At 39.8% G+C, this 26,436-nt stretch overlaps 1 long non-coding RNA gene across 2 annotated transcripts in view; it reads left to right on the plus strand.

Moving 5' to 3' along the window:
• LOC137217232 (uncharacterized) overlaps positions 1–26,436 on the plus strand; it is a 430,021-nt gene that overhangs the window by 10,107 nt on the left and 393,478 nt on the right. The window lies entirely within an intron of this gene.

Here is a 26,436-nt window from a genome sequence, read left to right on the forward strand (position 1 = left end):
GACTTTAGTAGTTGTGGCACGTGGGCTCAGTAGTTGTAGCTCGTGGGCTCTAGAATGGAGGCTCAGTAGTTGTGGTGCGTGGGCTTAGTTGCTCCATGGCTTGTGGGATCTTCCAGGACCAGGGCTCGAACCCTTGTCCCCTGCATTGGCAGGTGGATTCTTAACCACTGTGCCACCAGGGAAGTCCCAAGCCTGCAAAGTTTTTGAAGAAAGATCAGCTGATAGTCTTATAGGTGTTCCCTCATATGTGAGTCTTTGTTTTTCTTTTGCTGCCTTTGGAATTATCACTTTATTTTTAATTTTGCCCTTTAATTATGATATGTCTTCATATTGGTCTCTTTGGGTTCATCTTGTTTGGAACTCTCTGTGCTTTCTGTACCTGGAGATCTGTTTCTTTCAGGAAGTGTTCAGCCACAATTTCATCAAACACATTTTTTACCCTTTTATGTCTCTCTTCTCCTTCTGGTATCTTTATAATGTGAACGTTAGTGCATTTGATGTTGTTTCTGAGGTCTGTTAAACTATCCTCATTCATTCATTTATTCATTCATGTGTTCATTCATTCATTTTTGCTGTTTTGATTGGGTGGTTTCCATTATTCTATCTTCCAGGTCACTTATGCATTCTTCTGTATCACCTAATCTTCTGTTAGTTCCTTCTAGTGTGTTTTTCATTTCAGTTATTGTATTATTCAATTCTCACTGTTTTTTTTTAATCTTTCTTAAGTCCTTATTAAAATTCTCACTGTGTTCGTCTGTTTTTTCTCCAAGTTCTGTTAGTCCTCTTATTACTAATGCTTCAGACACTTTATTTGGTCAGTTGTTTGTCTGTTTCATCAGTTATTTTTCCCTTTTTTGTTGTTGTTGTTTTATTTGAAACAAATTCCTCTGTCTTCTTATTTTGTTTAACTTTCTGTGTCTCTGTCTCAGTCCTGAAAGGATGTCCTTGTGTGAGAGCATCCCTTTGCAGTCCACACGTGCCCAATAGCTTTTGTGCATGAACTGGATATGAAGTGAGCATCGATCACGTCTTCCCTGGGGTGTGCTAGCAGTTATCACCGTGATGGGAAATGGGACTGGAGATAGAGAAACTAGGGCCAGAGAAGGTGTGAGCTGGGACTTTTCCTCTGCTCAGTGGCTGACATTGCTCTATTAGGGATTGAGGTGGGTCAGTGGTACTGGAGCAGAACCCTTGAGGGTCAGGTACAAACGGGTTCCATTCCATCCCAGTGTGCGCTCTCCCCCCACCTCCCAGGCATTGGTGCCTTTGCCCCATACTGAGCAGGTGGTGCCAGAGTGGACACCCATTGAGGGATAGGGCATGTGATGGGATGGTCCCTGCATGCCAGTCAGAGTTCCAGACTTTTCCCGATCTGCTACCTCAACAAGAGCCAGCGATGGCCATCCTTGCTACTTCCAGATATAGTGCCGTGTCTGATCCAGTTCCATCCCCCACAATTGCACAGTCCCCTCGTCAATGGTAGCATTCACCCTAGTATGGAGCTGCACCAGAGACAGAGGTGCTGGAGCAGTTTTGCACGTTGGGGCGGGGGCTGCATTGGTTGTAGTAAACAAGCCAGAGTTCTAGGCTGTTTCATTCTGCTTCCTCTGCCTTGTTTTGGGTGCAGGCAAGTGTGTGCGTGCTCTTCACAGGTGGAGTCTAGGTTTCTCACAGCCCCCTGTTAGACCCACTGGTCTTCAAAGCAGCCAAAGGGACTCATCTGCCTGTTGTCAGATCCCAGGGCTAGGGTTCCCAACATGTGGCTCACACTGCTCACTCCCCACGGTGGGTGGATCTCTTCCTTGTGTCTCCTCCTAGGGGTGCAGGTCCCAGGCTGATCACGTTTCTTCCCTTCATACCTGATTCTGTGTGGGTCTTTCTTTATAGCCTTGGTTGTGTGAGAGTCTTTTCCAAATCTCCAGTTTGTTTTCACTGAGAACTGTTTTATTTTGATTTGTTCGTGATGGGGAGGTGAGCTCAGCATCCTCGTGCTCTACCATCTTGATCTCCTTCCCTCTCAGGAGTTTGCATTTAGTTTTTTAGGCACTGGAAAGCCACCAGAATTTCTTGAGGTGAGGAGGTAGAGGTGCCGCTTTAGGGAATAATCTTGTAATGCTTTACATAATAGATTGGGACATAAAGGGATGTAAACACAGGGAGGCTATTTGAAACACAGTATTAAATTTAGTTAAAAACACTGTTGGCTGTATAATTTACATTTTTCAATACTGGATAGAAATGCTTACCCCTGTTACACTGTTCAACTATTTATCCCTCTCAGTTTCAAGTTTGAGATATTTTTTGTCTCATACAATTACCTGAATTCCTGACTTTCTGAGTGTCAAAACACTGTAACTGGGACTTCCCTGGTGACGCAGTGGTTAAGAATCCGCCCGCCAATGCAGGGAACATGGGTTCAAACCCTGGTCCAGGAAGACCCCACGTGCCACAGAGCAACTAAGCCCTTGTGCCACAACTACTAAGCCTGTGCTCTAGAGCCCGCGAGCCTCAACTACTGAGCCCGCATGCCACAACTACTGAAGCCCGTGCACCTAGAGCCCGTACTCTGCAACAAGAGAAGCCACCACCATGAGAAGTCCGCGCACCACAATGAAGGGTAGCCCCCACTCGCTGCAACTAGAGAAAGCCTGCGCACAGCAACAGAGACCCGAGGCAGCCAAAAATAAATAAATAAAAATAAATAACTTTATTTAAAAAAATAAAGAGTATGTAATCTAAAATGTGCCTCATTAATAATAGAACAGAGAAAAAAATTCCCTGGTGGTCTAATCTAAGTTAAAAAAAACAACTATTTATCTAATAGAATAAATTAATTTTGTGCTATAGATGGACTATCTAAATTGATTCCAGATTAAAAATGGATTTGATAGAATGTCACTGTCAGATATTAGGAATGAGGTTCTGAACTTTCAATTCGGGTTTAGCCTGATTTTAGTCTGTGTCAGATGTGCCTGGAATTTGGCATTCTGAGGTCAGTGTTCTAAATCCAGTTCCATTGCTAATGTATTATGTTGTTACTACATAGTAATCACAAAAATAAGATCTCAAAGGCATTGGTTTTACCATTTATAAAAAAATATTAAGGAGTAACTTGTAATATCCCAGATGACAGGGGTAGTGATTATTTGGGGCATTTTTATCTCCAGTGCATACCTAGAAGGAGTGAATAAATACTTCCTGAATGAATAAATAAAAATGAAACAATAGCATAATTGCAAATTATATCTTGTTTCTTTTCACTCCTGTACCCTCAACACTTAGTATAGTGTATGGTACCCAATAGAAGAATGAATCAAGTACAAATCGGTTTGAAGAAAATCAGCAACTGAGTACATTTTATTTATTTATTTATTTATTTATTTATTTATTTATTTATTTATTTATTTATTTTTTTTGCGGTACGTGGGCCTCTCACTGTTGTGGCTTCTCCCGTTGCGGAGCACAGGCTCCGGCCGCTCCGCGGCATGTGGGATCTTCCCGGACCGCGGCACAAACCCGTGTCCCCTGCATCGGCAGGCGGACTCTCAACCACTGCGCCACCAGGGAAGCCCGCAACTGAGTACATTTTAAACAATTATTTACAAGATTATATCTCATTTGTGGGAAAATGAAACTTTGTAATGGGATTAATTATATATATAATGAAAAAAAATAAGTCATTGCAGGATGTTTAGTAGCAGTAGGTTGCTATGCCAACTGGTCATCATGCCTTAGGGGACATATGTTAGAGCTCCTGAAACTTCAGTGGCTACCAAGCTGTTATAGTAGTCCTCTGTGCAGGAGTTTCAGAAGCCGTGTTGAGAGCTATGGATTTGGACTTGTGGACGGGGGCTTTTTGAATTCAGAGGTATACAACTCCAGTGATTTATGAGACTACGTGTGTGAATAAGAAATGGAATGACTGTTGTCTCTAAGTAACCAATCCCTTGGATTTTACGTGTGTTCTGGGGCATCATGTGTTTTGTTTTGTTTTGTTTTGCGGTACGCGGGCCTCTCACTGTTGTGGCCTCTCCCGTTGCGGAGCACAGGCTCCGGACGCGCAGGCTCAGCGGCCATGGCTCACGGGCCTAGTCGCTCCGCGGCATGTGGGATCTTCCCGGACCGGGGCACGAACCCATGTCCCCTGCATCAGCAGGCGGACTCGCAACCACTGCGCCGCCAGGGAAGCCCCATCATGTGTTTTATAGCAAATCCAAACCCGGGTATACCACATTAAAAAGGTCTGTTAGGCAACGCACCCAAAACAGTCCACGCTAAGACCCAGATATTGCAGGAACTTTATGTTGATAACGATGGTGATGCTGATGGATTGTAGTAGAAGGAAGAGTGAGAGGAAGAGGAATGCCTGTGATGTGTTCAGTGCTGTTATATGTCTTGCATATAATGCCCTGTGAGGTGGTGGTAATTTTTATAATCAGCATTTTACAGATGAGGAGACTTAAGCACAAATATGCTTTGTAAGTTGACCAAGGTCACATAGATAGCATGTGGAGGAGCTGGGATGTAAAAACAGGTAGTCTGGCTTCAGACTCTTAACACTGTTCTAACCTGCTTCCCAATCAAGTTTCAGACACAATTTCCTTGAAATAATAAATGGATACAATTTTATATAGAATGCCAACGTGCCAAAGTTTATGGTTTTCCAAATTCTCTACCTCAGAGACCTAAAATCTACCTGAAGGCTTTCTTCCATGTGTTTCATAAGTAGCTATACAATTATTTCATTTACCACCATTGCTTCCTTGAGGCTATTATTGGAATCATTGCTTCTGTAGAGGATTTAGTGTGTCGTCTTGTCTTCAGCTCAGATTAACTTGATCAGTCCTAAATTCTGGAAGCCTCTATCAAGTTGCTCCTTGGGAAAAGGGAAGTCCTATGTATTTTGTTGTAAATGTTTAGGAAAGTATTCTTGAAGCTGAGGAAATTTTCAGTCTACTTGTTCTTTTTGTTTAATCATTGTGGTTTTTACTTTAAGCCATTGAAATAAAACCATAAACAACCTGTTTGTTATGTATTTCTTTGTATTAGACATTTTGTGTAAATTTTATTATTAATAGTTCATTAGAAATATTTTTACCTTCTATTATTGTGTCATCAAAAATATGTTGTTTTTTAAAAGAGTAATTTGCTTATGTCTGAAACCAAATTGTCTTCCGAAGAAGCACATAATTAATTTTACAATGAAAATCAGTGAAGAAAACAAGATCCTCTATATAGAATTGTGCCTTGCAGGCAAGTTTTGGTACATATATCTACTTCAAAGGGGGAGAAATTTTCAAATTCTCTATAGTTACCCACTGTGGCAAACTCTAGGGCTTACACACCTTATACTTACTTCTACCTTTCTAGGGAGCAGTGCTTTGCTGTGGATGGGAGCTTTAGTCAGTGACGTTGAGGCCAGATAGGAAGCAGGTAGGCAGAGAGGTGGGATGTTTCACAACACTGCGGATCGTGAGCTCTTCATGGATGTTCAGGGGTACTGATCCTCTCTGAAGCTGGTAATAGTTGTTTGTGAGTCAAATGTGAAATGATCCAAGCTCTGCTGCAATTAGAAGAAAGTGAAAAAGAGCACTGAAAGTTGCCCACGGCCTACTTCATATTGGAAGAGAGGAGCCTGGTACATTCTTTGTCATGCTTGATCTTGTTCTTCAACTCAGAGATAGCAGGCACAACACCTCTTTTGATAGAAGGCTTCTGGTCTACCAGAAACAAATTTACAGACTCCTGTCGGTAATGGACTTTGAAACAATAACTTCTGAAAAAGTCCTCTCGAGAGAATAGATCAAGGGTCAGCAAACTTTTTCTGTAAAGGGTCAGATACTAAGTATTAGGCTTTGTGAGCCATACGGCCTCTGCCATAACTACTCAATTCTGCCATTACAGCATGAAAGCAGTGCTAGCTAGCACATGTAATTTTTGCATGTCATGAAATATCCATTATTTATTTTTTCAACCATTTGATAATATAAAAAACATTCTTAGCTTGCAGACCATACGTAGATTGCAGGCCAAATTTGGCCCATGGGTCACGGTTTGCAATCCCCTGGGATATAGTAAATGTATTTTTACTGTAATCTTTTCATCGCTTCTCACCTCTCATGCCTTCTACCCCTTCCCATAAAATGAAACCAAAACCACCACGTCTCGTCTCAAAGTGAAGGTGGAAATCATTGGATGACGTATAGGTGCTTTCTAAATAACCTAATCAAACTCTTATTTCAGGAGATGACATTGGCAATACCATTTTCATAATAGAAGCAGGTAAAATAACGGGTATGAATTAGATAATCAGATGCTACAGGGTTCTGGATATCTTTTCCAGCAGTATGTCCATCACAGGCCCTGCAACTGGAGCTGATGGATCAGGGTATGAAGGCTCTTCTTTTGAGAAAAAACACTGTAGACAGCTGAAACTGTATTATTGTGGATCTTGGGTAAGCAGGCTCAGTTCTCTGTTAGTGGAAGATTTGGTTTTGCATGGAATGCCCATGTTAGGAGCTATGATCAAGGTATTTTTGTGGGTACACAGGAAAACAAATAGGATCAAGTTATTTTCTTCTATGATTAAAATTATCTTTTAGAACTTGTTTGTTCATTCATTTGCTTATTCATTCAATAAATATTTTTTGAGAACCCACAGTGTGCCAGGCACTAATTGAACCATTTGATACATATGATCTCCTTGAGTCTTTTGTATCAATCCCCTGTTTTTCAGGTGAATACAATGAAATTTATGGAGGTTAAATGACTTGTCCAAGGTCACACAGATGATATCTGGTAGAAATGTGATTCAAATAACTTGTGTATTGCCTGGAGATCTTGATATCTCCCAGGAGTACTGTGTCAGGTCCAGTACAGGGCAGTGTCCCACTACTAGAAGCACATACAAAATATAGGCGGTTTGGAGATAGACTAATTTAAAGTGAACAGAAAATTGGAGTAATAGGTAGCAGTGTTCAGTTGGTTGTTAAAGTCCATCCCCTTCTAAATTGTGACCCTGTGTGCACGCATGCTCACATGTGCGCACATGTGTGGTGTGTAGAGGCATAAGCTTTGTCTGGCTGGTGCAACAATTGTTTTTTAACATCTTTATTGGAGTATAATTGCTTTACAATGGTGTGTTAATTTCTGCTTTATAACAAAGCGAATCAGCTATACATATACATATATCCCCATATCTCCTCCCTCTTGCGTCTCCCTCCCACCCTCCCTATCCCACCCCTCTAGGTGGTCACAAAGCACCCAGCTGATCTCCCTGTGCTATGCGGCTGCTTTCCACTAGACAGGTGAATAGATAAAGAAGATGTGGCACATATATACAATGGAATATTACTCAGCCATAAAAAGAAACGAAATTGAGTTATTTGTCGTGAGGTGGATGGATCTAGAGTCTGTCATACAGAGTGAAGTAAGTCAGAAAGAGAAAAACAAATACCATATGCTAACACATATATATGGAATCTAAAAAAAAAAAAAAGGTTCTGAAGAACCTAGGGTAAGGACAGGAATAAAGACGCATACGTAGAGAATGGACTTGAGGACACAGAGGGAGGAAGGGTAAACTGGGACGAAGTCAGAGAGTGGCATGGACTTATATATACTACCAAATGATGCAAAAATTTTTATATTTAATCCTAACCTCTTTCTCATTTGATCCCTCTCTTTCATCCCAAATCCAGTTGCCTTATGAAGACCTGAAGACATCACCCTAGGGCATGCAGATTCATGAAAGAGCTGACTTCCCTAGTGGAAGATTGGTCTATACTTGTCAGTGTGAGCTCTAAGGGTTGGAACTGTTCCCAGGGCACAGTCATAGTCAATTCTGTGATTCTGTGGCACAGCTTGTGAGCATCTGATAGTCGGAAGTGGTCCCTTGGGAAAGAGATGTCCAGCTCCATTGTGGAGTTGTAGGGTTAGGGTGAGCCTTTCTTTATATAGAGGAGTCATTGCTTGTAGTTGGTTCTCCTATTGTCCAGTACAGAACTTGAACCCTCTGGGTTTGCTGGTTATTTTGTAGAGCAGCGGTCCCCAACCTTTTTGGCACCAGGGACCAGTTTCGTGGAAGACAATTTTTCCATGGACAGTGGGGTGGGGGGGTATGGTTCAGGCGGTAATGTGGGTGATGGAGAGTGGCAGATGAAGCTTCGCTCGCTCACCTCCTGCTGTGAGGACCGGTACCCATCCGAGGCCCAGGGGTTGGGGACCCTGATGTAGGGTGTTTCTCCTGGGTGCATCTGTATATTCCCATGATGCTGAGCTATGGAAAGTAGGTATGCATGTGAAAAGATAGAAATTTGATATCTGGTTTGTGAGGCAGTTTAGTTTAGTGCTTAGGGTCAGAGAACTATGGAACTAGAATGCCTTAGTTCAAATCTTAAGTGTAAGCTGTGTGAGTTTATTTAACCTGTGTATGACTTTGTTTCCATATCAATAAAACTGGTATAACAGTATCTACAATAAAAATTGGTATAATAGTACCTACCTTATAAGATTTTCATGAAGATTGAGTTCATACTTGTAAAGCAGTTAGAATAGTGCCAGACTTACAATAAGATCTCTTTAAGTGTTACCTATTATTCTTTCTGTGATTACGTAAGTCATGTCATAGCCTGATCAAAAGGAAATGCTGTGGTTTTACCTGCTCAGAAAGTAAAGTCGACAGACTAAGTAGCACTGGCCTAGGAGCCATAATGCCCTGGTTTGAGGCCTGGCTTTATCATTTGTAACATGGATGGCTTTGAAAAAAGAAGCCCTGACATGATGGTTAGGAAGGTGAGTTGGCATCAGACCGTACATAATGCTGAGTTTGAAGAGCAAGTTCAGTAGAAGAGGAGGTCTAGAAGAAGAGTAGGGGAAAGAATTATGGAAGCACCATTCTTAGACCGAGATGAAGCAGCAGGCATCCTCTTGGCGTATAACACCAATACCCTTTGGCACCATAGACATCTGTCTTTAAATCTCAACTCCAGTACTTTTTGTCTGAGTGACATTTTCGGTAAATCACTTATCCTCTCATCTCTACAGAACAGATCATAAATGGTGCATGGTCGTAGAACTGTCGCCATAATAAGAAGAATTAATGTTTAAAAACAATTAGAACAAACAAGGCTTTCACATAATAAGGTCTCAATAAATTTTGACTGTTATTATTATCATCACCTAAGGGACTTAAAGATGTGGTTACTGAAGCCCAGGTAAAGTGACTTTCCCAAGGTCACAGAGCTAATTAGTTACTAGAATACAGATCTGACATCTAAGTCACTACTCTTTCTGTGACGGGAAACTTCCTCTTAACTTCCTGTGTAAATAAAACTTGGTGATTTTTGTATTATAGGCAGAATATCCAGAAGAAGCAGGACCCGTCCTTTTTTATTTTGGAAGAGGGTGTTTGGTTTGTTTGTTTGTTTTGTTAATGAGAAGTTCAGTCTTATTCTTTCATTCCTGTGGGGCAGTGTGGGGGGCTCCTCTCCACTGCTGGCTAGTGACCTATCCATAGATGTGAATAAACATTGGTACCGTACTCAGTAATCTACATGGGCTTTGATGCTACCTGAGCCCTCATTGAAGAGCCCCTGAAAGATTATTGCTCAATGGTTATATCCCTCCCTGAGTACTTCTTGCTCTACCAATCTCCCCGAGACCAAATGTGTTGAGTTACAAACAATATAGTCAAAGTCTCTTAATAGGAGTTTCTTGTGCCAAACAAGGGTAGTTCTACCTAGGTTTGGGTCTTCAAAGAGAAGGATCTCTCTAGTCACCTTCCTTTCCATACCACACAGTACCTTCTTTCTCATCCCTTAGATTTGTGTCCTGCCCCTCTCCCTCACAAGACCCTACCTTCTTCACAGGAGGACAGAGTTTTATCCTACAGTTCCTTATTGTATTTTGCAAACCTGAAACTTTCACATTTTGGCCAAATGATCAATGAGTTTCTCTTCTGCTTCAGAGGGTGTGAGGCACTGCTTCTAGTCTTAGTCCTATCTCTCAGACTCCAGTTCAGTCTTCTTAACAGGGAGAACTGGGGCTTATTTCTTCACTAGATGCCCTGGGAATTAAGCATTATAGACAATTTAATCTATCATACCTAAAAATGATATTTTTCTTAGCACAGCTTTTTCCTGGCTCTTAAAAAGAAAAAAGAGTCTGCCGTTATTAGGCTAAGAAGCATTTGCCTCTTTTCCAAGTCTATCCTGAATTACAAGACCCACTATCTCAAGTATTTCTTAGGATGAAGGTCATTCAGTTGGACCGGTCTATAGGAATAAAAGTTCCTCTTCCAGTAAAACATTTAGGTAAGCATTTCTGGAATACTTAGACACGGATGTCAAGAATATGTCCACTTAAATCATCCTGGACTGTGTTCCATGAGGCATTTTGATACAAATACTACAAAAGTCTATTGAAAGATTATAGACTTAATCTGGATAATTTGTCTTTTTACGGCTGCTGGATTAATCAGACCGGGTCTACACTAGCAAACTGAAGGTGATGAACTGAGTTAATTATCTGGACTACCCAAGTCAGTACATTTCAATTGCTTCCATTTCCTGAACCTTTCAGGTGAAAGCTTATTTTGGCTTGAAGTATTTGGATATATCCTCAGTTTAACATTTCTCTCTGACAACGGAGCCCTTAAGGCTTTGAGTCCAGCAAGTATTGTGCCTGTCACAGGCATGATGGAGAAAGTGCTCATGGGCCTTGGCACACGTCGCTTTATCAAGCTTCCTTGTAGTGCCATGTTGGAATTGGTGAAATGCATTACCATTTCCTTGGAAAATGAAAAAGAGACATTTAATAATCATGATGGATTCACAGAAAATGACTAGTGGAAGCAAAATCATTCTTTTCTCTGGGTAGGAATGAAGGGCACGGATTTTTCCAGCCTTACTCTCACTTACTATCACTAGGCATGGAATGATTTGCTTCTTTCCTCATTTTGTAAGTTGCAATGAACTGACTTAAGTAGGAGTATAAGACACAGGCAGAGCCTGTTGCAGGCAGCGTGATTAAGTTGGTCAGGTGTGCTCTGAGTGCTGTGTTCCTCTTTCCCTTGTTTTACTCTTGCCAGTCCCTTCCTGAATATCCAGCAGTATTTCATTTGGTCGTACTGTGACCGTTTTGACATCTGCCTTTGCAACTCATCGCTCTAGGACCTGCTTCTTCCTGAATGTATTTGAGCTAAAGTTGTTGATGACTTATAATCACTAATGTGATAAACTTTCTAAAAACTACATTTACAGTGTCTTTCACTCATGGGAGTGAGTCAGGTAGGCTTTCTAGTCATCGTGAAATAAATAACAGGAGAGAAACTTGAGGTCAGGAGGTCTTTGCAGTACCCAATTAACTCATCCCACAGAGGTGACTGCCTAGCCTGCCTCGGGTAAGTATGAATCCAGGCATAGGCTATGTTTACCATATAGCAAAACACACAGAAGGAACATTAAGTATCTGGTTAGGTGTCTGGATGTGTATTGTACTATGCTCAGTTTCTTGAGGTTGACCTTATATTTGTACAAGCACATTTAGATCTTAACTAGAAGACGTTTGCAAAAAACGATCTAGATAGCAGCTCTTCTCAAACTTGAACGCACTTCGAATCACCAGAGAGAATCTCGTTAAAATGCAGATTTTGGCCCATTCTGGGCTGGGTCCTGAGATTTTGCATTTCTAACAAGCTCCCAAGCGATGCAGATGCTGCATAAGTCTTCTTTCTATAGGAGGTGTTTACAATCTGGATTCCCACGGAGTCTAAGAGTCTAGGTAGATGCCTCAGGGACTAACTCAGAGGGCTGAATGGATAACCAAAGGCATGAAACTCTAGACAATACCTCCTTCATTCTTTTAAAAAATATGCTCTCTTTATATATGTTTACTATAATGGGGTCCTGTATAAGATTTGATTAGAAAGATAATCGGGTTTGGTTTCTAAAAATGCAAACAAACAAGAACTAAAACACTGATCTCAAGTATTTCACAAGGTAAAGACCTTAATTGGGGCAATTTATAAGAATGAAATTTCCTCCCGTGATGAAATATTTAGGTAGGTATCTTTGGGATATTTGAATACTTATGTGAGTATTCCCTGATTAAAGTCCAAATTTCCTAGTGGGCCTATCCAAATGACAAAGTATATTTTATAAAGTGGAAAATATGATTTGGCTGTGGCTTTACTAGCCAATTTAATGTTGGAAGGGAAAGAAGATAGAATTAGCTGTCAGATCTGCCTTTCAGCTATGGCTCTGTACTAATGTATGGGTGGCCTAGGACTCGTTCTTAGCTCTGTACGTTTGTCTTTTCTTTGGTAAAGGAAGGAAATGATCCCTAGCCTAACAAAATTGTTTGAAGATGGAATAAAATGATAGGTAGACTGTTACAGGGCAAGGGTGGAAGCAGGGAGAGCTGTTAGAAGACTGCTGCGCTAATCCAGGGGAGAGATTATGATGGCTTGGCTGGCATGGTAGAGGTGGAGGTGATACAAGGTCATATTTTATTATTTCCAAGACAAAGAGGAGAGGATTTGTCAGTGAACTAGATGTGGGGTGTCAGAGAGAGAGGTCATTTAATTGACCAGGGTACTTATGACACTAAAAAGTAAAAAAAAAAAAAACAAAAAACCCTACCAGGAAATAATGCACACAAAATGACGAATATTGCTCACATTGATGTAAAAGGTGAATTTGTTTCCAGAAAGCAGGAAATGTTCATTGTAAGAGAGACACAGAGATACCCGTTGGCTTACATGATGTTTTGCCAGACCCGCGTTGCTTTCTATTTTTGTCTGTTCCTCTTCTTGGACTGCGGATGGCAGAACCTTTAATGAGGGGACCATTAGACCTGATGGAAATTTGATAAGTAGTTAATCCAGAATGAAGATTCACTTCTTCATTACACTTGGGAGAATAATTAAAATGAAGTAGACTGATATTTCTGAGAAATGCAGTTCTGCCTTTCCCCGCTCGGCTTTAGGTCAGTATTCTGCATCCAGTTACCTACTCAGTGTATCTTCAAGGCTGTTGAGTTCTGGTGACAAAAGTCGGTGAAGTCTAATTCCCCTCTCAGGTGTACTTGATTTTCTGTAACCGTCGTGTTGCTAAATGCTGGGTTATGGGAAAAGGCTTTTATCTTATTTATAAATCAATTCTTATTTTCACCGTCTTTCTGTATTTCAAGAAAAACAGCTACTGATTTCCTACTAAGTGATAAGTACTTTGCTAAAAGCCCAAGATGCAAAGAAAGGTAAGACACAGTGTTTGCCTGTAGGAAATATACAGTCTAGTCTAGTGCATGGAATAATAAATGGGCACATATTGTATGGTGTTCCATCCTTTTTAAAAGATATGCACAGGGTAGTATGGGAACACAGAGGAGGAATGCGCTAATCTAGACTGGAGGTTCCGAGAGAGCTACATGGAGGTGGTAATTTACAAGCTGGGTTTTAAAAGAGCAGTAGGAGTTAGCCAGGTGAACAAGGAGGGGGGAGAGGAAATTATTCTTCTAGACAGACATGGCTCCACGTGCAATGGCATGAAGGCATAAGAACTTGACCTGTTCACAGAACAGCTAGTAGTTGAATATGGCTGGGTGGGGTTAAGGCTGCCTGTGCAGTATAACAGAACATGAGGCTTGAGAGGAAAGCAGAAGCCAGACAGTGAATGGTTTTATCTGCCAAGCCAAGAAGTTTGGATTTTATCCATGATAGTATTTATTTAAGCTTAGTATGACTAGTAAGTTACGGTTACATACACGTTACCTTTATATAGTCATATTCACTTTATATGTGTTATGTAACTTAATCCTCACAACCACACAACACAATATTATTATAGCTATTTTACAGATGTAGAAACTGAAGCTCAGAGAGAATACATAACTGCCCCAGATCATTAAGTGAACAGATCTGGGATTCAAATACAATTAGTTGATTCTAGAGCTCTTGCTCTTTACCGATACACTCTATTGCATCCATTTAACCTGAAAGCCATGAAGAACCTATGATGGGTTAAAGATATTCACCAATTATTTGACGCTCCTCCCACTGAGAGGTCAAGTCAATGCCTTCTTCTCTTGAATCGCAACCAGTTCTATGACTGTCTTAACCAGAAGAGTATGGAAAAAATTATGGTGTGCCAGTTTCCAAGCTTAGACCAGGCAACACTGGCAGCTTCCACTTCTTGTCTCTTTGAACACTCTCTGGAGACCTTGAGCCACAATGCTTAAGGTCCAACTACTTTGAGTTCCATGCTGGAGAGTCCACGTGTAGGTGCGTCAGTGAATAGTCCCAGGTGATTTCAACCTTCCAAATATTCATACCAAGGCACCGGATCTGTTGAGGAAGCTATTTCACATCGTGCAAAATCTATCCATCTGATGACTACCACTGAATGACCTTAGTTGACACCACTTATTTGGGTCAGAGGAATCACCCATCCTAGCCCTGCCTGAGTTCCTGACCCACAATATCACGAGATGTGACATGATGGTTGTTGTTTTAAGCCAGAAAAATTTGGCATAATTTTGACACAATTTATTGTGAAGCAATATTTAGAGCCAAGCCATTGAAGGATTTTAAGCTGGTCAGATACGGTTAAATTCACAAGAGAAGTCTCCTATTTGATGAAACGCTGAAATGACTGTTTATCCCACCTAAAATGCCTGGCACATAGTAGTCACTCAATGAGTGAATGAATGAACCCAGTGTGTGCGGTAGCAATTTATATTTTTATACTTTGCGTGTGTGTATGTGTGTGATAAATGTGGTACCCTGTAGAGGTTGCTGTGCTGACAAACTAGTACTGAGTAGCCTGAAAAGACCCAACTCTCCATCATCCCTAGGGGCTTGTCCTTTTCCTACTGGTCACATTGGCAGGAAATTTGACAAGAAGGATCTCTTTTGTGTTTATAAAATAGCTTTCACTTCTGAAAGAGACCTCAACCCTTCTTGCCCTCTTTCTCTCCTTTCCTCCCCACTCCCTCCCTCCTTCCTTCCTTTTTCCTCCTTCTTCTTCTCCTCTCTCTCTGTTTCTGTCTCTGTCCCTGTTTCAAAGACAGATCTGTCTCAGAAGAATGAAGATTTATACCCTAGATCAATCATTCACTTTTCACTAGCTCAAAGGCACATCTTTGCTGGGAGAGTTTTCATCCTTTCCAGCAGCTGAAGTAAAGCGAGTAATGTCACTCTACTTTCTGAGACGAAAGTAAAGAAATTTATCTAAAGTGCCAAGCAGAAATGGGTACAAATGGACACAGGCTTGACTTTTGCTTATCGTTACAGCCCAGGTAATGAGGCAGATCCAGATGCCCTCTGCCTTAGAAAAGGAAGAGAATTTGTAGAGAGAAGGGCAGAGACACTTTTTTAAACAGTGGATTGAAAATAGCAGGATTAACCATGGCTGAAGCATTAGAGCAGCAGCTAGAACGTTTCTGTCAAACCTGCTCTTTTGGTTACCTGACCCAAAGCTGGTTCAGTAGGAACCTTTGGGGAGAACAGAATATACATTGGTTTAAGAGTAAGTGACTTTGGAGTAAGTCAGGCCTGGCTGCACACTTGACTCAGACTCATTTAGCAGCTATGCGACCTTGAACAACTCACGTTCCTATTCTGAGCTCCAGTTTCCATATCTATAAAATGGGGATAAGAATACTGCTTACTCATAAGGTTACCATGAGGATTCATGGAAATAGTATTTAGCACATGGCCTGGCACACAGTAATTGCTCAATAATTAGTAATAGTCGTTGATTTCCTGTTATTATGATTATGACTTCTTCATATACAATGGCTGTGTTCATACCCATAGGCCAGTTCTGGAAAAAAACAAGAAAAAAAACACTTGGATAAATTCCAACAATTGCCTAACAAGGAGAAGAGGAGTAATATTTGTTGAGAACAAATATAGTATGTCATTTAACCCACACAGCAAGAAAGTAAGAGATGTTCTCAAATATATACAACTAGGAAGTAATAATGATTGGAATTTAAACTTTGCTCAGTCTAGTTCCAAAGCCTGTTTCCTCCATCCTACATTATAACTCACAACCAAGATTTTCTCTGCATTCAAGTTTCTGTTTATATCCTGTCTCTTTATTCAAGCAGCCTTGGTCCACAGTTATAAATGCTGCCACTCATTGGCCTCCTGCAGTTATTTGCATTTTGATTCATTGTCCCTCATCATTAAGAAATAGACTGTTAATTCCTTACAGGGCAGGAACCATACCTTTCTGTTATTTGCGGTGTGCATAGTAGGTTCTGTTACATTTTTTTGAATGACGGTAACCAGTTTGTCTGAATTCAACCTCCCACTTCCCCTTCAAATAGGTTTCTGCGTATGTCTATGCCATAAAGACTCAGGATGAGAGGTGTCTTCTCTTTTGTAGTACTCACAAAGCATAGCTGCTATTTTCGCTTGAGCATTCATAATCCTTCAGTTAAAAATGATAAGGACCCAGTCTTACTCAAATTTTGGAAATTTCTTCTGACTTCTTCAGTACCTTCTTGAATGGAACTTACTCATTTATAACTCCCTATAACCTCTCTAACCTTCAATTTTCTTGTAAAATGGAGATAACAAAATATGTAACATACAGGTTTTGGGGGAGGAATTAAGAGACAAAAGCGTCTAGGACAGCCTGGTACAAAGCACGTACTCAGTTAATGTTAGTCTCTATCTCCTTTCGTCGGTAGCTCCTTTGGAGGTAAAGGTGTACCATTCTTCATTTATCGAGATGTGCTCTTTCTGTCGTAGTGAGAATGGGCCACCCTGGGCCTAAGACTGTTTGAACTTAGCATCACATAAATGTGAGACATATAGTCAGGGTCTGGGAAGAGCTTAGCTTGCAGCTAAGATTTAGAAGAAAACGCAGTCTGGCCTGTAGAAGACCAACCCATGACCTTGGCTTTTTCCTCGCCTTTTTATTGCTATGGAGGAAAGGCTGTATATCAGTGCTTTGGGTGATCACAGTGATGACGGGAAGCAATTAAGTCTATTTGTTTACGGCGGTAGCCAAGCACTTGTCTAGTGCCTGATTCTTTTAAGCCTGCCTAGAAACAAAGGAGCTGCATCTCTGGTCTGGATAGAAACCTTGAGGGAGCTGCTGAGGCCACAGTAGAGAGGAAAGAAGGAGTGTCCAGGAATGACTTTCTCCTACACCTGATTTTGTACAAATTTGTTCAGTTTTTTATAGGACGCTTTAAATTCAAAATGAGTAATTCCAGAAGATAGTATAGCTTACCAGTAAGTGGGTAAGCTAAACGGGCTGGCCAAGCCAGTGACTCTTGGAAGCTTGTCATGGGAGATCAGGTACTCTGTGCTGGCTAAGCTTATGTCTTGCTGTGAGGTTGACAGTCGTTTAGAAAGGTGTTGGGAAGAGGCCAGGGAAAAACAGAATACCCAAGTCCCCAAATTCTATTCTTTTTCTGAAGTACAGTGGAAACAGAGTTGGTTTTATGGGGTTGGGGGTAATCAAATAAACTCCAGACATGCTCTCGCGATGAGTCAGTGTCAGTGATCTCTCTTTTCCTGTCCCTGTGTCCCTTCTTGATCCTACGCTGAAAGGAAAGAAGGAAATGAGAGGAAAGAAAGGAAATGTTTTTTCTTTTTCTGGGCACATTTGATCAGTTCACACTGCTTTAGCGAGAAAGTGAAAATCATAGCCTGAGGCTGTTTTTTGAGTTCAGTGGGGATTCCAGATGAAGTTAGCAACTCAGTCTGATAAGTTCTAGGAATGTACCGATGACTAAACTTCGAGCCATGTGTTGATACAACCATCTTTAACCTTAATAAATAGGTTCATATTGCTTACCCTTTCTCCTATCTTGTCCATTCTAGTACCTAAATATCAATGGTCTCTTGTTCATATTAGGTCATACCTACATCTTCTTCCCTCGTTTATTCAACATCCATTTATTAAGCACCTACTTTGCTTCAGTCCACTATTTAGGCACTGAGGACAAAGATATGAGAAAGACTTGGTCTCTGTTCTCAAGGAGCTTACGGTCTTAATCATTCTTTAAGATATTATGGGGCAGAAACCATGACTTCTTCCTGTTAGCACCTACATAATATTGGAAACACAGTTACGGTGAGGCAAGATTAACTTAATTACTTTGGTTGAATTTCATTGGAAAAACACAGTTTCCCTGGTTGGCTCCTTAGTTGGCAATGCAGTGCATGAGAAAATGCAAGTATCCTAAGAAAACATCGTTTTATTGCTTGATGCAGCATTCCAAACAACTTCAAATATAGATGGATGCAAGATGTAGATTTTTTATTGGTAGGAAGTTATCGACTAGGTCTATGCAAGATGTACCCTGGGCAACTTCAGCTTCACCAGCAATGGCTCATTATTGTTCTGTTTAAACATATTCATCCACCTTACTTGTGTACACAGCCCTCGTTCCTTGTCTGTGACATCACAGAGAGGCGTGACCAATTTTTCCCAGTCTATTTATTATTTTATTTTATTCTGACCTGAAATGTGCTATCTCCAGAGAAGAGTGGGTAGTCACATAGCTACCCTAGTTTCGTACCCTTTACCCACCCAGTGACGAATTGTTGGTCATAATGGGATTCAGAGCGATTAATCCTTTACAAACTCTCCGGTGCATAACATCACTTTCCAGAGCCTTAATTTATTAAGTGACCCAACTGGTCAAGGCAACACTAGCCAAGCCCAGAGTTCATACTTCGGTTTTGGTCAAATTAAAGATCCTCAGGAAAGCAGAACAGTCTCAGGATTCAGAAGTGTATTTTTTGTCAAGATAAAACGGTCACATAAAATCTACTTCCTAAGCAACTGGAGTGTTTTGTGAATTTCCCTACAATAATCTGACTTGCTTTCTTCCCTCTGCCGAAGCCCTCGGGAAGGGGCGATAAAACTGTGAGCAAAGAAGCATTTTTTAAAAAGAGAAGTAGCTTAATTCCAACCATTAGGAAAGGACAGAGCCCATGTCAATACAAGCAGGCTGCAACACTAATGTGTTTGAAGTTACCTTTTTTCCTTTCTCCATGTATCCAGCCATATGGGTCACTTGAGTCATCTTGGCAAGTTCAAAATCCTTGTTTTGAATTGATGGGATTGAACAGTAGCAATTTGTTACATGGACACTTCTCCTTGCACACCTACAAAGAGATAGTTCTTTGCAGGTACATTGTCTTCCTCTTCCCTGAGGACTTCCTTTTTTCTCGGCATTTTTCAGATGAGATCAAAGGAATGGAAATGTTTAGGCCTGAACTGAAGGTCAAAATTGATTGGATGAAAACTTGCCTCGGGTGTACATATTAGATATATACTCCAAAAGATAAAAATTTCTAGGGAAATAATTTTCTCTTTTAAGTAGCATATATAATTTTATTTTGTACTTTTGTAATAGAAACACTTAGAAGACGTATTTGTACATCTCGTTTCTAAAATCATATTTTTCATTTGTCATAGAAGAGTACCTTAACACTGGCTTAGAAATTCTTGTTTTCTTGCACAGGTAAGATTGTGAAAAACTTGTAATTATGGCTGGGAAAAATTATATGCACACATGAATAGACACACATATGTGCATATATGTGTATAACACAGAAACATGTACTATATATAAAATTGCTAAACCTGTTCAATTCAGTGTCTATAAATAATAACTGGATGCAAAATTTTGAGTGTGACTAAAAATTAGACAAGTATGTTCATAATTGTATTCTGAAGCAGCGAAGTCTGATTGCCTCTGAGAGAAAAAAAAAACACCTAAAAATAAAAATGAATGCCTTCAGTTCATCTGATAGAACCATGTAGCTAATTTGGATTTCAGTGGGAAAAATAGGGTATAATTCAACTTTGGCAAAACGTATGATTATTGAAATCAATGTGAAAACGTTTGTATCTGTTTATCAGCCTGATGTAGTTCTGCGATGTGCCTCTCCTGTTGGAGGGCCTCAGTATTTGCAGGTCAATCAACTCAAGGCGAAGCTCATCCCTGTCACTGAAAAAGTGATGGTGACAATCCAGTATGGATCATCACAGTAGCAGACCTCAACCACCAGGCAACCAAGAGTGAAAGTGAACCTATATTGAATTAATTAGGCTGTCATGACTTTGTGATGATAGATGGAAGTCCACCAAGTATACCATGGGGCAAAAATAATATTGACCATGTATACTGCCAAGTGTAGAGACTATTTCTAGTAAGTGGGTGTTCTCACAATCTCTTCTTTAACATTTCTGCAGGACAATGTATTTTATTTTTTTCAAGTTCTATTGAGATATAATTGACATACAACACTGTCTGAGTTTAAGGTGTATAGCATAATGACTTGACCTATGTATTGCGAAATGATTACCATAAGCTTATGTAACATCTGTCACCTCATATAATTACAAATTTTTTTCTTGTGCTAAAAACTTTTAGGATTTAGTGTCTTAGAAGCTTTCAAATATATCATGTAGCGTTGTTAACTATTGTCATCATGATGTACATTGCATCCCTTTACTTATCTTATAATCAGAAGTTTGTACATTTTGCCCACCTTCCTCCAATTCCCCCACCCCCTACCTCCGTCTCTGATAACCATAAATCTAATCTCTTCGTCTGTGAGAGTTTCTTAAAGATTCTACATATAATTGAGATCATACAGTATTTGTCTTTCTCTGTCTGACTTATTTCACTTAGCATAATACCCTCTAGGTCCATCCATTTTTGCAAATGGCAGGATTTCCTTCTTTTTATGGCTGAATAGTATTCCATTGTGTATAGGTATGTGTGTATCTGTATCTATATATCTACGTCTGTATCTATCTCACACTTCTTTATCCATTCATCTGTCGATGGACAGTTAGTTTCCATGTCTTCGCTACTGTGAATGGTGATACAATGAACATGGGCATGCAGATATCTCTTCGAGAGAGTGATTTTGTTTTCTTCAGATATATACCCAGAAGTAGAATTGCTGGATCATATGGTAGTTCTACTTTTAATTTTTTATGAAACCTTCACATTGTTACTGTGCCAAGTTACATTCCCATCGACAGTGCACAAGGCCTCCCTTTTCTCCATGTCGTTGCCAGTATTTGTTATCTCTTGTGATGATAGCCATTCTAACAGGCATGAGGTGATGTCCCATTGTGGTTTTGATTTGCATTTTCCTACTGATTGGTGATGTTGAGCAGCTTTCATGTACCTTTGGCAGTTTGAATATCTTCTTTGGTAAAATGTCTATTCAGCTCTTTTGCCCATTTTTAATTAGATTATTATTATTATTTTACTTTGAGCTGTACAAGTTTTTAAATATATTTTGGATATTAATACTTTATCAGATATATGATTTGCAGATATTTTCTCTCATTCCATAAGTTGCATTTAGGTACTTTATCCTTATCTCTTAATACCCCACATATTTTTCCCTGCCCCAGATATATTTTGGGGAACCTCACGGATTATTGCAGAAAAATATTGACTCACCAAGAGCTCATGGTTAGAAGGATTATTTGTTTGTTTTAACAGTATAATGTGTGTAAGCTTAATACTACATATATTAACACCTGCTGACAAAGAAAAAACTAGTTATTAAATTTGTTTCAGCAATTCAGAAATTCATGATATTCAAACCATGTCCTTTAGTATGATAAGGTGTTCAGCAGCTGTCTCTGATCACTCCTTTTGTACATCAGTGCCTATGTGCATTTATTGTACATGGCAATGTGTATGTTTCTTAGTATTTTTTTAACTGGCTTTATTTGCCCATACTTTTTCTCTTCATTTAGATTTTAAAGTCCTTGAATTTAGAGGAAACATTTTCTGCTTTTCCTGAATGCCTTAGTAAGATTAAAAAAGGAAGAGAGAGGGAGGAATTTACTGCTGAATCACAATGTGCCAGCCAAAGCAGGATTGGGGATGGCGGGGAGGTGGTGTTAAAAAGTACATTTGCTTGAAGCTGTGAGGTATTTTTACCACATCTGCCTCACTTTTTATCTGGGGCAGAGTTCAACTATACCGATTTGGCTTCTTTCTGGAGATGATGACCAGTTATGGGCTCAAGGCTCTTAATATCCATTAGGAAGTATAAGATAGGGCAGAGAACAAATCATCTCTGGCTACGGTTAAAGTTCAAATCTGCTTATTAATGTTGATTTTTTGACCCCTTTAACTTTCTAGACTCTGAATTTTGTCTCATTCCCTAGCCATTTATGACCTGCCTGATGCTCTCCACCTCAGTCAATCTCTCTGACCATAACCCATTCCTTGCCTCCCTAGATCTATGGATCTCCCACTTACTTGATGGAAAATACAGTGCTGGTACCTCCTGACCAGCCACATATTTTCGTCACCTATACCTTAAGTAACAGAAGCTGAAATTGTCAATTGCACATCTTGAGTTTATCCATGTACAGCAAGATTAAATACCAGTTTGGGAATTACCAATGTAGATTGGTGGAGGGGCGGCTACTGTGATTATAATATTTACTTTATACAATTGGTAAGACTATTAAGAGTAACTCTATATACAGGGCTTGCCACATGACAATAAGCACATGATAAATGCTATTTTAGTTTTTGTATTTTTTTCTAAATCCTTTATCTGTTCTTGCCTAAGATCAGAAACATTGTAAATTACTCTGATGATAATCATACACACACACACACACACACACACACACGAACTTACGTACTACTTTGAAGATCTATTCCCTTTCCCACATTTGTATAACTAAAAGCTGCTGAGTCTTTATTCCTCTCCTGCCCCCAGGTTCTGAAGAACCATTTTTTCTTTTTTTTAGATTGCGTATATATGTGGTAGCATACCGTATTTGTTTTTCTCTTTCTGACTGACTTCACTCTGTTTGACAGTCTCTAGGTCCATCCACCTCACTACAAATAACTCAATTTCGTTTCTTTTTATGGCTGAATAATATTCCATTGTATATATGTGCCACATATTCTTTATCCATTCATCTGTCTGTGGTCACTTAGGTTGCTTCCATGTCCTGGCTGTTGTAAATAGAGCTGTGATGCAGATGTAGAGAATGGACTTGAGGACATGGGGAGGGGGAAGGGTAAAGTGGGACGAAGTGAGAGAGTGGCATGGACATATATACACTACCAAATGTAAAATAGATAGCTAGTGGGAAGCAGCTGCATAGCACAGGGAGATCAGCTCGGTGCTCTGTGTCTACCTAAAGGGGTGGGATAGGGAGGGTGGGAGGGAGACGCAAGAGGGAGGACATATGGGGATATATGTATACATATAGCTGATTCACTTTGTTATACAGCAGCAACTAACACAACATTGTAAGGCAATTATACTCCAATAAAGATGTTAAAAACAAAAGCTGCTGAAATGACCAGAGCTGAAAGGTCAATACCTTGATCCTTAAACATCAGTGGAGATATAAACTTTTGATAAATAGCCTCATATCATTTAGGTTGTGTGCTTATTGGCTAATACTGTAGTTAGTTTTCACAAAGGTAGTATCAACACCATAATGACTGAGTATAAGGTAGTTCATAGTTTTCACTTTTATCAATTATTCAGTGAAATCTCAGTCTTGGTAATATGGGACAAATGAATGAAGTGCTTTTGAAACCGATGAGCTCCAATATGACAAATCCCGTATATCAGAGCTGATGTTCCAAGAAGCCATTTTTGAAATTCAGCAGTGATTTTTCATATTGATAATTGGGCAAAACGGAGGCACAATGGCTGGTCAAAATAGAGCTTCCATCTGTAACTTATGATTATTGTCACCTAAATGGTCTATATTACACTAACCTGTTACAGGCCCATGGCTTGTAATGCAAAGAAAACGTCATGCAAATAATTTACAGCCTATTGTGTGGGTAATGAAGTGTCTTGTGTGCACACTTTTTTCCAACTTGTAGATTGAACCATAGGCTTTCAGAGCCAAGGTCTCCATTCACGCAGTCACTGATACAGGCCAAATGTTTTCAGTTAGTTGGTGAATTTCATATTGCCAACCCAGAACACTGATGAGAATAAAATTTTGGTCCATTTGATCCATTTGGAATAGTCTTTAGCATTGTGACTACATTCGTGAATCTTGCTAACCCTTAGATGTCTTAGATGTTCAAAGAAAAAAATTCTTTCAGTTGATGTGGTTTTAGCAAAATATTAAGGTAGAAATCCTTTCAGGGTTCTGTCTACCCCAAACAAACAAACAAAATGAGACCTGCCCAGGTGCCCTCCTTCCTGTTAAGTTCAGGATATATTGATACTTCTGATTGAAATAGGCAGGGACGGCTTCACAGTCGAGCAGAATGGTTGTTCCCCTTTATCACGCAGCTGGCTATCCCTCTAATCATCTCAACCCCCCTTCAGCGACCCATAGTTCTACTGTTCAGGAGTTTTTCAAAGGCTTCTTCAATCCTTTATGTTTTTAATGTGCACCATATGTTCTTTTCCTTTTGTATAAACTTAGAAAAAGCATCTAGTTATTTTGGGGACTGAACAAGTAGCTTTATTTACAAGGAGGACCTCTAAGCAGCTCCTTCTGGAACTTTTAGACTCAATTCAGGTAGAAATCTGCCAGTTAGCTATGATTTTGATCAGTGTGGACAGTTGAACCAAATAGTTAATCAAAATCTAGTTTACCTGGGCTTCCCTGGTGGCGCAGTGGTTGAGAGTCCACCTGCCGATGCAGGGGATACGGGTTCGTGCCCCGATCCGGGAAGATCCCACATGCCGCAGAGCGGCTGGGCCCGTGAGACATGGCCGCTGAACCTGCGCGTCCAGAGCCTGTGCTCCGCAATGGGAGAGGCCACAACAGTGAGAGGCCCGCATACCATAAAAAAAAAAATCAAAAAAAAAAAAAAAAATCTAGATTACCCTTTGCAGTTACTGAGTAAAAGGTATTGGGGAATTTTATTCACGAAGCATATAGGCTAGGGCTCAGTTCATCCTAGGGATAGAAGTAAAAGAGATGAAGAGAAAAAGAATGCAGGCAGAGTGCACATTTTGGTTGGGGCAGATGTTTGTGCACTCGGGCAGTATCACCAGGGAGATAGGGGTAATCAAGTGTCAAAGTCAGACACAGCAACAATGAATACAACTTATGAAGCTAGGGTAGCAAATCATATAGGTTGAAAATAATTCTCATAAGCTATTGAATAATAACATGGAGATTCTTATAGAAGGCCCGGCCTGGGCTCTGTGCTCTGGCATCTGTTGACCTTATTTACACAGATGACTAGGTGTTTATTTGAGAAACCAACTAAAATGTGACCATCGTTGAATACAGGCTGTGTTCAGATATATTTCTAAATTCTCGTATTAAGGCGCTTTCATATACTGCATCTCACTTTATATATAAAAAGACGTAGGTGTTTTCCCACAATGAGATAGTATAATCCTGATAGCTAATATCAAACTAAGTATCTTTTTATAAAAATGCATTTTTAAGAGTAAAATTCCACTTCATAGTCGACTGTCTCTTTTAGCAGTGAAATGGTTTCTGTGAGGTATAGAACTATTATCTCTTCTCTGACCACATACAATGATTTTTCTGAGTATACATGTTCAAGTGAGACGAAGCAGGTTCTGTAGTCTTAATTAATTTGGGGTTCAACAATCCAATAAAAGAGAAAGGTGAATGTGCAAAAGATAGGTTTTTCTCTTGACAAGTGGCACATGTTGGATTTAGGGATCTATGAAGGGGCTTTTCTCCAAGCCAGGGCGTGGTTAGGAAATTGGAGGGATTGGGCAATAACATATTTAAATAAGATCATTCTTTACATTTATTCTTTTTTTATTGAAGTCTAGTTGATTTACAATATTATGGTAGTTTCAGGTGTACAGCTTAGTGATTCTGTATTTTTGCAGATTACACTCCATTATAGGTTATTACAAGATCATGGCTGTAACTCCCTGTGCTATACTGTGTATCCATGTTGCTTATGTATTTTATACATAATAGATTGTATCTGTTAATCGCATATACCTAATTTGCCCCTCTCCCCTTTTCACTCCGCTTTGGTAACCACAAATTTGTATTCTGTATCTTTGAGTTTGTTTCTCTTTTGCTTGTACATTCATTTGTATTATTTTTTTGGATTCCATATATAAGTGACTTCATACAGTGTTTGACTTTCTCTGTCTGACTTATTTTACTAAGCATAATATTCTCAAGGTCCATCCATGTTGCTGCAAACAACAGTATTTCAGTCTTTTTTATGGCTGAGAAATATTCCATCGTGTATGTGTGTGTGTGTGTATGTTTACAGTGTGTGTGTACAGCATGTCTTAATCCAGTCATCTGTTGATGGATGCTTGGTTGTTTCTGTGTTTTGGCTATTGTAAACCGTGCTGTTATGAACACTGGGGTGCACGTATCTTTTTGAATTATTGTTTTCATTTCTTCCAGATATATACCTAGTACTGGAAATGCTGAATCTTGCGGTAGTAATATTTTTAGTTTTCTA

The sequence above is a fragment of the Pseudorca crassidens genome, chromosome X (assembly GCF_039906515.1).
Source record: "Pseudorca crassidens isolate mPseCra1 chromosome X, mPseCra1.hap1, whole genome shotgun sequence".
In the NCBI taxonomy this organism is placed as follows: domain Eukaryota; kingdom Metazoa; phylum Chordata; class Mammalia; order Artiodactyla; family Delphinidae; genus Pseudorca; species Pseudorca crassidens.